General features: G+C 37.6%; 1 pseudogene; it reads right to left on the bottom strand.

Annotated features, from left to right (window-relative positions):
- Positions 1-2,110: 2,110 nt before the first annotated feature.
- On the bottom strand, positions 2,111-11,118 carry LOC101722335 (KH domain-containing RNA-binding protein QKI pseudogene; annotated as a pseudogene).
- Between the last annotated feature and the right edge of the window lie 1,670 nt (positions 11,119-12,788).

Raw genomic sequence — 12,788 nt, forward strand, 5'->3', positions numbered from 1 at the left:
GTGGGACAGGATAATGGAGAGGTCACCGTGAAGGTGCCCACTGAGTCTCCTGCTGACCTTGACTGTAAGGCTGTGAAGGTATGGGAGAGGGAATGAGCTGATGAACTGGAAGTCCACTGCCACTGAGATTTGCCATGTCTGGTACGGACTGAATAGTTACTGATCATTTCCTCAAGTGTTTAGATGTAGGCTTTGCACACAAATTGTTTCAACTACAAAATTGATTGAACTTCATGAGAAACTGAAAGCTTAAACTGAAATGCAGTTGAGTGTTTACATACACAATGATGCTAGCTTTTCATTCTTTCAAAGTTTAAAAAAAGGGACAAAAAAGGTGTATATGGAAGGAGGAGCAGTTACTAAAGCCAGCAGAGAGATGAACTACACAGTTATCTGGTATGATATAAAGAAATCTGATTAAATTTGGGTTATTACAAAATACTGTTTTTAGAATGAAAATCACAAGGATTTATTTTGTGAAAAAGTTTGCTAGGCATATTATTATCTCCAATTAAAACATCCAATGCATCCCCCTTCTCCAAATACAATAAAGCTATAATTTTGTCTGTAATTTTTGATCTGACATCCAGAACTTACATAATTTCTATTTCAGAATCCTTTGGGCTAACACTGAAGACTGTAGTAACCCAAATTACTCAGTTGTGATTTTTAAAAGAATGGTGTTTTAAAACTAAGTAGTCAGACATTAGAAAAGTTATCAAATTTTTTCACAGTATCAGATTTGGCAAATTTGCATCAAAATAACGTGGCACAAATCATAAAATTAAAACCATCAACTCATTTGTCTCCCGTCTTATCTTCAATCACACACTAGGTGACTGAGTTAACATGCATTAACTTTTGTTCCAAAGGAGAAGTTGATCTTACAAGACACTTGACTAAATGACCAAGAAGGAAAATAAGGCACTTTCTTTTCTTTAGACTTATTTCAATACTTAAAAAATAAAAAAGAAAGACAAAAAGGCTCTTTTGGTCTTTTGTTTCTACATTTAATGAAATAAAGGGCTTCTTTGTTCTTTTTCTTTTTTTATAACTCTTGAAAGTATAAAATGCTACATTTCCAAAAATATATATTTATTTTTTCTGCACCAGCACCCTTGTATAGTAAAAGTATTTACTTTTTGTTCATTTGTTTCAATGCACTACACTTTATCTACAATTTCATTACATGTATACAGCAAATAGGCAAGCATGGCTTTTATGTCCTTAATGATTTTTTTCTATACAGGGAGCTTTAAAATAATATTTGAACAATTTGCCCAGTAATGTGACACATAATACATACCTTGTTCTCATATATATATTTTTAAGGGGATGTAAAATAAAGTTTCAGTAATTTTTACTCAGATATTCATCTTTTTAAAAATAGTGTTGCATGGGGGCAGGGATTTAGCTCAGTGGTTCTGCCACCTGCCTCGCAAGCACAGGGTCCAAGTTCGATTCCCTGGTACCAAAAAAAAAATAGTGTTGCAGGTTTGTTCTTTGCATTACTTTTCAAAACTCCTTGTTAAGTTTTTTTCTCATGGCACACTTTTCCTCTAATACTTCAAATTTTGGCAGGCAATATGAAAAAGACTGCAACTTTTGTCTTTTGCGGGGACTGTAGTGACTAAACAGCATATCAAATTCTGAATAGTTTTTTAAATCATTTCACCAATAACATCCTTGACCAAAGGTTCATGCATGATGTATCATCACACAGTACATTCAGAGAGCTTTGACTTCTCTATGAGAAGAAAAAGATTCCTAGAATTCTCTCACAGTAACTGGCTCTGTCATCAAGTAGTTAAGGGCCATGTCTCCCTTCTTTAGAGAGTCCTTCTCTCTGTTCGCTTAGGGTGGGATACTGAGAGATGATCGATGATATAGGATGAGTTGGGCCTTATTGCTTTACTACTATTCAGTGAAGGTGCTAGAATTACTTTCACCCAAATGTCGGGGGGAAAGCTGAGTTGGAGAACAACAATTTCTTTGTCTTTTGTTTGGTTAGATGGTAAGACAAACAGACAAGTGCCTCAGCTCGCTGCACTGATGACAGGCAAGCAAAGGCGATTACCAGTTAACTGATCAGCAGGTGGGCATGGTCAGGTCATCATTGGGTGAAGAGTTCAGAGGTAAGAAGGTCATAGGTTAGTTGCTGGTGGTGGCTCGGTCTGCGGTCACAATCCTTTGGTAAGGATGGACACGCATAACGTACCTTTGAGCTTTAGTAGCCAGTGCACCTAATACACCACTCGGTTCAATAGGGTACTCAAGGATCGATATGGCTGGTGCCAACGTGCAGGGGTATACATAAGGTGTGTAGATTAACCCAGCCTCGGGCCCTGGAGGGACTATTGCAGCAGTGGGGTGAGGAGTTCCGTTTGGCATGACAGTGGTCTGTGTTTGTCTGATCAAAGGCATTATGGTCAGACCAGATGGCAGGGGAGTACCAAGGTTGGTGGAAGGACAGGTGCAGGCCCAGTAATGATCCTTGGGGCAGCCTGGGCTGTTGCTGAAAGAGAAAAGGCAAGGGCTGGTGATTTAATGTTGGCATCTCTGTAGGTGCCATTCAGATTTGGAAGCTCCTTCACCTGCATCTTCTTCAAGCTGTTTGCTCCTTCTGCTGCAGGTACCAGTAATTGCTTCACTTCTTCAACTGTTCTCCTCAGTTTTATCTGTGCTCTGTTCCGAGCATCTTCTGCAGTGATTAGTACATGTAAATCTTCATTTAGATGCTCCCAATTGGGCTTGCCTTTATTTTACTCCTCTTTCTTTTTATCCCTCATTGAGCCTTTGCCTAAGTCCTTTATTTTACATCCGGTTTCTGCTTTGAGCTGTTTAGCTGTCAGTCCTCTCAGTCCAAGGAGTCTCCCTACAAAATTAAAATGTGGGTATTCTTTTACAGGCACATGAAGTTTCTCTTGTAACTGAACAATAGGTCCTACAGCATCAGGCAATTCTGCACTCCTTTTCTCTGTACTGCCATTTAATGTGTCATTGTAAATGCCTTTCCATACTCTGCTGATTTCTTCGTCCAGCAGCTGCTCAAGGTGGTTGAAGATAACGCAGAAGTTGAGCAGGCTGCTCATGAGCTTCTTGTGTTCATCTGCTCCATCAGGTAATCTGGGGTGGGCTTTGGCTTCTCCTTCGTTTCTGTTTCCCAACCATATCCCAGGCTCTGCGTCTCACTCGGCCAGCTGCCTGACAGAAGCATTCAGCCAGTGTAAACAACTTCTTATGGATATGGTCCATTCTTTCTTTGAAAATTCTGATTGTTTTAAGGTAACATAAATGAAGTCAAGTGCTCTTCCCCCTAGTTCAGTGGTGGTGAACCTATGACATGCATACACACCGCTGGCTATTTCTTATTATTGGAAGCTCTAAAAGGTTCACCATCACTGTTCTATGTCCTTTCTGTAGTGAGGGAATCTGGGGTAGGTAGCCTCCAAGATCCCAACCTCCTGGTTCCAGCCTCCCCTCCCGCCACGTAATCTCTTCCTCTTATGTATGGGAGGGACCTATGAACTCTAACCCAAAGAATCCAGCAAAGGTGATGGGATGGTGCTTCTGTGGTTATGTTATAAAGAATTACTAATTCTGTCTCCCTAGAAAACTCTCTTGCTTGCTGGATCTTAAGAAGGAAGCTGCCATGTTTTCAATTGCCATTTGTAGAACCTGCATATGTCCTTTAGCCAATAGCCCACAAAAGTGAAGATCATCAGTTGAACAGACTGGAAAAAGCTGAATTTTGCCAAAAAAACACATAATTTGTAAGCATATCCTTCCCTACAGAGCCTTGAGATGAGACTCTAGTCTTGGTCAATGGCTTCATTTCAGCCTGCTAGAGACCCTGAAATAGAGAACCCACTTAAACTCTGCATAGATTCCTGACTCTCAGAAACGGTGGACTAATCAATGTGGGTTATTTTTAGCCACTATGTTGGTAGTAACACTGTTGTGCAGCATTGGGTAACTAACAAATTACACAGTATGGTTTGGATGCTAATTCTTCTTAAGATGCTTCACAAAAAAGAATAAAACTCTACAAAAGGCAAAATAAAAGATAGATAATAGGAAATAGGAAGATGTTTGTCAAATAGGAAGGGGATCAAGAGATAGACAGAAGGGGGAGGCTGGAGAGTGGAGGGAAAGGGAATGAAAAGAGAAATTGAGATGTGCTATGTACATGAACCAATTCCCCACAAGGAATATAAACATTATGTTTTGCAAAGATGTACTAATGAATACAAGTAAATACAATTATACTAGTCTTATTGCTTCTACTGCAGCAACAGAAGAGTCAGCTTTTTTTGAGTACCTATTATGTGACACTTTTTTCCAGGTTCTTCACACAAATTATTTCAATAGTCTGCACAACCACATTATAAGAAAGGCATTATTTCCACTTTAGGAACCTGAGAAATGAAAGACAAAAGTAACTCATCCAACGTCACACAGCTAGGGCATAAAAGAACTACACTGAAAGCCAAGCCTTTGTCATGTTTCAGTCTATTTCATTTGTTGAAAGAAAAAGAATCAAAAATTAAAATTAAAACCCAGTTATGTAAAGTTAGTACATTATTTCTCTGTTGCAGACAGGGCTGTAGATTGCAGGCGACTGCTGATATGTCAGTCATGTGACAGCACTTACTGTGTTGGATTTGAAAGGTTTTCTTCCCATGGCCCACCTTGCTCCCCTACCAAGTCTTATCTTCAATAGATTAAGTGTTCCTAACACTTCAGTCTCTTGTACCATTTCATATGCAATGCGTTTTGAGTTTTATTTTTACATTTTTGTCATCCTCTTAGTGTTTCCAAATTTTTATTTCTTTTCGTCTCTTTTACAATGTGGTACCATAGCCAAAATATAAAATGGAAACACTACATGCAAAAAAGAACAGAAGTAAAGGAACTTGCCCAAATCACAACTAAACAAACTTGCTTAATGGATAGTATAAGGAAGGAAAGTGAATGTGAATGCTACAATTACTAAGTTTCATATGACTAATAGGTTTTTTAACTCTAAAGATGTAAATAAATGACAAATAGTTTTAAATATATAGATTATTTTTAAATGATCTGTATTAGTTCAAAAACAAAAATTTCAAGGTAAAAATAATATACATTAATTGAATCAAGAGATAATTACACTTAGATGATTAAGAATTAAAGAATAGGAATACATCATGACTTGAAATATAACAAGCACGCATTTATGAATAAATACAGGAGGAGAAAAAGAGATTAAAAAAACATATAAATTAAGTTGAGTGATTTAGAAATGTGAGGTATTAAGAGCCGGAATCCAGTCTTAAAGAAGGAAGCCAGCATGACATCCAGAAAATCATTTATAATGTTAAGGACACATAGATATAATAGAAAAGTATTCAAAATAAGTAAGCATATAGTTTAAGAAGGTATGAGAACAGTAAAGGAAAATGAAATAGACGTGCATTAAAAAATGAAAACTTAAGTTAATTGCACCAAATAAAATAAAATGCATTGAAAAAATATGAGCCATTTGCTATCCGTTGATGAGAAAAAAAAAAAATCTCCTCCCAGAGTTTGAATCTGTTGGTATTATTCATCACATTTTTTGTGAGACTTAAAAATATTGTCATCCAATATCTTGTACACAGAAAGATGGTGACCTCTCTCTTGATATCTCTTGTCATTTATTATTATCAAAAAGAAAGCTTAGAAAACGAGAATTCTGTGATAATGAATTTTAAACCCAAAGGATTTCAGTTGTTAAAGACCTTTGTTCATTATCAGCCCTGAAAATTATCAATCAGAAGAAATTATGCAAACTAATTATTCTTAAATGTGATAATTATAAATTGTGTGATGAATTTTTAAAAATAATTTGAAAGATGTTTTCACAAAATACCTGGTAATATTAAATGCCTTCCTGTATGTATTATCATTTTGAAAATGCCTTTGTTTAAGTCTTTTTTTTGCCTGCCGAGACATTTCACTTTAATACGAAAGTAATATGATCTCATATAGAATATTTGAAGATGATTGTCTTCATTTATCAGAAAGCACAAATTTAAACCATTTGCTCTATTTCAGTTTTCCTTGTGAGAAGTATTCATCATACTAGTTAAGGTTTATATTACCTGGTAGCAAACCAATTTACCATACCCTTGTATCTGCTAGTTCTTTGAAGATTAAAATTTTCTTGTAGAGGTACTGTTAAGAGCATATCAAGATGCTTTCCAATGAATTGTATTTATTATTAGATCTGTAGTATAGGGAAACTATACATAAATATATAAATATACATGATTATACAAAGCTAGAGAAGCTAGCACTAAATTAATTAAATTAGTGTGGAGAAATCTCATACTGCAGTTTGACACGTTGTATGTATAATGCAAGCAACTATCAGGAAGCTTTAGCATGAATCATTTTGTCTCCTTTAGAAATGATTTTCATTTCTCAAATTTGTCCCACTGAAAATGTTAATTTAGTGAAACTCCAGAATCATTGGTTTAGTTTTGAACAATATTTATAATTAAGGGGATGTGTAGTGGAGGTAAGTTACTAATGATTACTCTCTTCCAAGGAGTTCAATCATGTGTCAGTGAATATTTATTAAATATTACTCTGTGTTCTCTGTCTGTCTGTGGAAGTGGTTTTTTTGTGGGGGGGGAGTATTTTAAAGTTTATATGTTGCTCTGGCTTCAAGAATTCTGCCATCTAATTGTAGAGAAATTTGTCTATAAAAACTAACAATATCATAAAAAAGAATGTAATTAAACAGCCAGGTGTAATGTAATAGAAAGGCAAAAAGTAGAATAGGGGAGGCAAAATAACCTTTGCCTACAGGAACCCTAGTAAACAACCTGAACAATGAAATAGTATTTGAGGGTTGCAGCATGGGAAAGAGGAGGAGAGTCCTCTCAAAAACTGATGATCATTGGCTCCATCTGAAGGAAGCAGTACTTAAGTTTTCTGCTTCACTCCATTTATTATTTTGTGAGAAAGGGAATTAATGTTACCATGAGTTTTTGAAATTTCAACAACAGCTGTATGTCTCAACTTTAAAGTTTTTGGGTTTAATTCTCAAGCAAAGCTTTTGAATATAATATTCAGAGTAGTCTTTGTGTTTATAGTGAATGAAGAGTTGAATATTTCTGATTTGCATGATAACCATAGGTATAGAAAATTTATGCTTTTTGGGGGTTAATCTCAAGAACCCACACTTTGTCATATCACATACTAGAAGAAGTTCAAGACCTGCAGAGCATTTTATTTATTTTTTTAAGTATTTTGGTACTGGTGATCAAAGCAAATTCAGGCCCTTGCCCTTGTAAGGCAGGTGGTAGCAGCACCACTGAGCTAAATCTCCAGCCCAGAGAATTATTATTTAAAATTAATTTTATTGGTACATTTTAGATTTACAATATAATGGCATTGATCATTGGAAATTTACACCTTTACATAATCTCTCTTGGTTCTTATTTTTTCCCCATTTCCCTGCCCTCCTTTCAAGCCCTCCATCCCTCCCTATTTACAAAGACTTTGTTTCCATTTTTTCATTTTCTCATATTAATTCCATTCCCTTCTTTCCTTTCCCCTACCCCTCCTACTTCCCCTTCCCCTTTGCCCCTTTTCTTCCTATTTCATATTATCTATTATACCTTTTCGTCCTTATTTACACTTTCAGTTTCTCACACTAGAGAAACTATTCGGTGTTTACACATGTGTGTCCTATTTATTTCATTTAAGCTTATGGCCTCAATGTGCATCCATTTAGCTATAAATGTCTCTAATTTCTCATTTTTTATGGCTGAGTAGTACTCTATTTTATATAAAAAAAAAACACATTTGTTTCATCCAGTCTCCAGTTGATGGGCAATTACAAACTGTGCTGCTCTGAACATGGATGCACATATATCACTGTAATATGATTCTTTTAATTCTTTGGAGAAGATACCCAGCAGGGGAATAGCTGGGTCAAATGGGACTTCCAGCCCTAGTTCTTTGAGGTATCTCCATACTGATTTCCACAGTGGTTGCACCAGTCTACACTCCCACTAGCAGTGGAGCAGGGTTCCTCTTCCCCCACAGCCCCGCCAGTATTTGTTGTTGGTTGATTTCATGGTAGCAGCCATTCTTTCTGGAGTGAGGTGGAATCTCAGTGTTGTTTTCATTTGCATCTCTCCAATGACCAGTGATGTTGAACAGTTTCTCATATGTTTATTTGCTATTTCTACTTCTTTGTCTGAGAAATGTCTGTTCATTATAGATACCCTTTTTTGGATTGGGTCATTAAATGTGGGAGGTCTTATTTTTTAAAATTCTTTATAGATTCAAGATAGTAAACCTTTGTCTGAGGGACAGCTGGTTAAAATTTTTTGTGGGTTGTCTCTTCACACTGTTGGTGGTTTCTCCTGCTGTCCAGGAGATTTTTAGTAAGAAAGAATTCCACTTGTTGATTGTTTGTGCTAATTCACGGGCAACTGAGGTTTTGCTCATAAAATCTTCCCTACACCAATGTCTTCAAGAGTTCTACCTACCCTCTGTTCCAGCCAGTTCAGCATTTCTGTTTTGATATTTCGATCTTTAATCCACCCTGATTTTAGTTTAGTGCATGGTGAGAGATACAGGTCTAGTTTTAATCTTGGGCAAGTTGAAACCCAATTTTTCCAGCACCATTTATTAAAGAGGCTGTCTTTCCTCCAGTGAGGGTGGTTGACTCCTTTGTCAAAGATGTGGTGGCTGTGTCTAGAGTTGTTTCTGCATCTTCTAGTCTGTTCTACTGGTCCTCCAGTCTGTTTCTTTGCCAGTACCATGCTGTTTTTATCACAGTAGCTATGTAGTATAGTTGCAGGTTGGGGATTGTGATACCCCCTGCCATGTCTCTGTTTCCTAGAATTGCTTTTGCTATTCTAGGTCTCCTCTTGTTCCAAATGAAATTTTGGATTTTTTTTTCTCAACATCCTTGAAGTATGCTGCTATAATTTCAATTGGAATTGCATTGAATCTAAGAGAATTATTTTCAAAATGTCTGTATGTGTGTGCAATGCTAGCTCCTGACCGAAAGATTAACCACTCTTTGCATGTCCTTTGTCCCCATCGTGGTGTCCTTACAATTATACTCTTGAACAAGTGATTGTACAGTCTTATAACAACAAAAACATCCTATTAACCCAATAAAAGAACTGCTCTTCAAATTATGCTGCTGTGTTAAATAATTCTGTTTACCAGGATATATCCTTTAGTAATAATAACAGAAACTTGGTGGGTGTGGTCCAGCCATCATTATTATTGAAAGCTTTCTATGTGTTTCCAATTGGCGGTCAAGTGTAAAAATCAGATTTATACCAGAGGGACTCGAACATTGCTACACACTGTTATTGCTAGTATCTAGATGTCTCCCAAGAGCCTCATGCACTCATAGGCAGGGCTTTGGGCAGGTGATTGGATTATGGGGCCTTATAGCTGTCCTGCTGTTAGAAATGGGGTCTCTTCTGAAGAGGTGGGTCACTGGTGGCTTGACCTGGAAGGGTATATCTCTTTTCCCAACTCTGCCTTTCACTCCTTCTGCTTCCTGATCACCATAAGGTGAGCAACTTTTCCTCTGCCATGCCCCCCTACCTTGCCATCCTGCCTGGGAGCCAGCAGACTATGGTCTGAAATGTAAGCCAAAATAGACCTCTTCTTCTTTTAGTTGCATGTGACCTGTATTGTGTTTCAGCAGTGAGAAAGACACACACTGAAATTCCTTTGGGAGATTTTTACAAATCTGGATGTGCAGGTCAGAAACTGTATCATATATTCATTGTTGCAACACAACCTGTCCTATAATTTACTGTCTTAAAACAATGATCATGTTATGTCCAATTTTATGTGAACTCAACCAGATTGTTCTAGTCTTGCTTGGGGTGACTCATAATCATCCCTTGAATGGCTTAATATGGCCTCAACTGCTTAGGGGTTGGCAGATTATTGCATCTTATATCTCCTCCACTTTGTTTTTCCAGTACCCCAGATTAGATTTGTTATTCAGATAATATGATTTCAGCTTTCCAAATGCAGACAAGAAGATCAAATAATAATTGTCATTTTTCCATTCTCTGTCTCACATGTTCTAATTGACTGTAAAACAAAACAATTCTCAAAGTGATTTACGGATTTTTGTACAAAGAAATAGACTCTGCCTTTTGATGGACTGAGTGGCAATTGGAATTGCATAAAACTATACAGTCATCATTAAGAACCTATTCTAGTTAAATCAGAAATTTTGGAGATGGGATATGTCCAGATTTTTTTAGATGATTCCAATATGTGACCAAGTTAAGGACTAGTGATTTCAACTAGTGCATCTCAAACTTCCATGTATATCAAAGTCATCTGGAAATCTTGTTAAATACAGATTTGTGAGCTCCGCTCCCAGAGACACTGATTCAATACCTATGGAGTGGGGCCCTGATACTTTGCACTTCTAACAAGTTTCCAGATGATGTTGATACTGTTTCCTACATTTGGATTTGTGTTGCAGGGGATATTGAGGACTGAACCCAAGGCCTTATACATTCTAGGCAATTAGTGCTGAGGTACATCTCCAGCCCTTTTCCAAATTTTATTTTGCAACAAGTTCTTACTAGATTATCCAAGCTTTCTCTACCCAGGCTTCCTAAGTACCTGGGATCATAGGCATATGCCATAGCAACCAGCTCAAACTGCAGTTTTGCACAGCATAAATTTAAACCATGGTGCATTTTTACATAATATAAATTTAAACTATTATATATGTGTGTATAATAATAACATTTCTGGAACAAAATACTTGACAGTCACAACTTAAAGAAGGAGAAGTTTATTTTGGCTCACAGCTTCAGAAGTTTCAGTCCATGGTTAGCTGGCTGTAATCTAGAAACAGCATGGTGGAAGGGCTACTAGGAGGAAAACTGGTCCCACATCATGGTGACCAGTAAGGGAGAGAGAGAGAGAGAAAGAGAGAAAGAGAGAGAGAGAGATACTGTTCCACATCAACCCCTTTCCCCAGTGACTGCTTCTGACCAGGCCCTGTCTCCTAACAGCACACTCAGCATGAACTTATCAGTAGATCAATCCATTGATGAACACAGTACCCCCACATGATCCAGTCAACTTCCAAGAGCCCCACTACTGAACACATGAGGCTTTGGGAAGACATATCAAATTTAAACTATAACATAGCAAAATGCTTTCTACTCATTTGCTTGGATTTCTGCTTCCAGTGTGTGGGTTTTACTACAAGTAAGAAGCGTTGAACATTTTATTCCATTCATGAGGACTAACTTTGCCCTATGGTCAGGTAAAAAGAGTAAAGTCCCTGCTCAATAGCTCAAAGTTGAACATCGTGACATACTTGACACCATCTCTACTATAGCCTCCTTTTTTTAGGTAGCTCATTGCTGAAGTCCACTCTCCTTTATCTAACTACCTTGGGCCTTGTGTCGATTCTCTTTTTCTTAGTAAACCTGACCTACATCTCTGTTTCCAGACTGGAAAATAGGATCTGGTCTTGTTCTCCATATTCATTTAAATAGCTAAATCTTCCCAGTTGCTCTTCAAAATTTTTTAGCTCTCTGTCACTAGATTTTGCACAGTCTACCAACTTCAGATGGTATTTACCTCTTCCATTTCTTTTCTGGACATCTTTCCTGATGGACTCTTTCCCTATACTGTTTTATTTCATTAGCTATCCCTAGATCCAGACTCCCTCTTCTTTAGTCTATATCAGCCCAATTAGAGCAATCTCTCATGTACTGCTTTTCTTGGGCCCTTTTTCTGGCTGGCTTCCAGTACATCAGTGGCTCTCCAAGTGCAGTCTCTGGATCAGGAGCCTCACTATTTCTTGGGGACATATATGAATACTAGAGCTTTTGGAGCCTTACCCAAGGCCAATCAGAAACTGGTACTAAAGACCAGTGATCTCTGTTTCAATCAGCCTTCCAGATGGCTCTCTCTGTTGCACAATTAAGTTTGAGAACCACTGACATAGGAGATGGGTGATGTTAGACACTGGCATAGATGTCTCCATACAGATCAAGAGAGCAGTGAGTTTGTTTCTTCCCCTGCTGCCTTCTTGCTGTGGGCCATGTTTTCTGACAGAGTTTTCATGCACCATTTATAGGTCTTGTTAATCTACCATTGTCTCCCAGTTTCATTTCACTCATATCCTCAATATCCCAGTTCCCTCCCCTATCTACTCATGCTTCTGATTGGCACTGGCTTCCTGCTGCTGGATTCTAAACCTCAACATTAGTTGTTTCCTTTATCCCTCTCTACACATGAGTAAATATCCCTTTCTTACAGTGGCCTATAACATCCAGTGGGTTCTGTTTTTTGTTGACACACCCAGATGCTGTGCCTATAGATTTCTCCTTCCCAGTCATTCTGATCTTGTCCCCCTCCACCCAGTCTTAGCCCAGGACATGAGGAACAAGGGAGTTGGAGCAGATGTTATTTATGTAAAGGCTTGGAATCTTACAAAGGCAGTCTCAAAAGCTCAAAGATTTTTCAGGTCACAAAACTGGAAAGACCCTATCTTAGAGATTTTGAAATCTCAAGCATAAGCACCTTCTCCCCTTGTACATGCACACACAATTATATGCTTGTATTTGAGTGTACACTATGTATGTCCTGTGCATAGATGTGCATGCAAACAAAGCAAAACAAAATGAAAAAACAGAAGGAAAGGCAGAACAAACTTGGAAAAAAGGAGCAACAATTTCTTTCTGGCAAAATAAGAAAAATAAATCTCTGAAAAATCTCCTGGCTGAAGC

This window comes from Heterocephalus glaber, unplaced genomic scaffold (genome assembly GCF_053883595.1).
Source record: "Heterocephalus glaber isolate CG9 unplaced genomic scaffold, H.glaber_assembly_v1.0 deba00001472, whole genome shotgun sequence".
NCBI classification, from domain to species: Eukaryota; Metazoa; Chordata; class Mammalia; order Rodentia; family Bathyergidae; genus Heterocephalus; species Heterocephalus glaber.